We start from the raw sequence: 1,479 nt of genomic DNA, 5'->3' as shown, positions 1-1,479 counted from the left end.
GCGTGGGCAAGTGTGTATGCAGTGATCTTGTACCGAGTCCTCTATAAGAAGACCCGTATGCTGCCTAACGGCCTTGGGGACCTGAAGATCATGGAATTAGATCATTCCCATAGGCCTAGGTATAAAGAGAGGAATTTCCCAAAGGATTTCATGCCAGTCTCGAGAAATCTAAGTAATTTATGTGTGATTCACTTTTAGTTATTGTGTAGTGATTATTTTAATAATTTTAAACAAATATGAACAATTTACAAAGGTTTTAAATTATATTTTCTGTTACATAGATGGGATATGGTGGATGCCCTTAAATAGCCATTCTCTCCTCCCTCTTCTTGAAAATCCAGGCACCCATAGCAAATTGTTTCCTTGGATAAGATATCTAATATTAACAAACATTTCTGAGCTATGATTAAATATTTCATGCTTGATTTTTAGATTAGTTCATCAAGTCTCATCCTTATTTGACCAACTACCTGCTTTACAAGGGGCGGAAATTACTCATAGCCCTATGGAAATTACAAGGAGGGGACTCAAAAAGGGAATGGGGAAGTGCCAATTCCTGCAATTAGAGTTAATTATAATGATGTGGATGGAGTCAAGCTTTCAGAACCTTAATGTGTCGATTGTGCATGACTCAAAATGAGAATTCTGCAGAATGAGCAGCTGCAAAAGTCCTTTAATCATCAGAAGATTCAATGTACAGAGTGTAAATCTAGGAAAATTGAAAATTATAAAAAGAGTAGATGGAGTGCATGAAGATCATGGTCTAGGCATTGGTGAGCTGGAGCTATTGGACATTTTGAACTACATAATCTTACTGTTTATTAGAGTGGGAATTCAAGAGGAACGGTTCATATTCATCGTCAAAAAGAACATTTCAAGATCTAGCTTGAAGTACAATGTTGTCTAAATGCTTACAAGGCAGGCCAATTGATACAACTATTATTCACGCTTATGTACAAACCTTGAAATCTAGTGGATGAATTCTACTCACTTCTTCAGCTTAAAATGGATCAAATATACAATCAAAAGGCATTTCTAATTATTGGCTCCTGAAACATGAAATTTGGAGAGGAAGAGAAAGGAACAAGAGAAACCTACTCCGTGACATTGAGTTGATTCTTACTCATAGCAAAACAATGGGCAGGAGAGAACTGCCCCTGGAGGCTTCCAGTATGGTGACTCTTTACAGGAGGACGAGTTCGAAAACATAGACTTAGTGATAGAAGTGAAGCTGGACACTTCATTATTGAATTTTTCAAGACGCATAGCTTCTTTATTTCAAATACCTTTCAACAACCTAAAGGGCAATTATACTCATCGACTTTGCTAATGGAATACACAGCAATCAAGCTGATATATCTGTGGAAAGAGATGATGATGAAGCTCAATATCACCAGCCAGGAGGAGGCCAGGATCTCATTGTGAAATCGACCTTCAATTTCTCATATGTAAGTTCAGGCTGAAGTTGAATAAAAGTAA

This window comes from Echinops telfairi, unplaced genomic scaffold (genome assembly GCF_000313985.2).
Source record: "Echinops telfairi isolate 266 unplaced genomic scaffold, ASM31398v2 ScPeMD7_41;HRSCAF=154, whole genome shotgun sequence".
Lineage (NCBI taxonomy): Eukaryota > Metazoa > Chordata > Mammalia > Afrosoricida > Tenrecidae > Echinops > Echinops telfairi.
The sequence above is the reverse complement of the archived record's forward strand: the minus strand, read 5'-3'. Positions refer to the sequence as shown.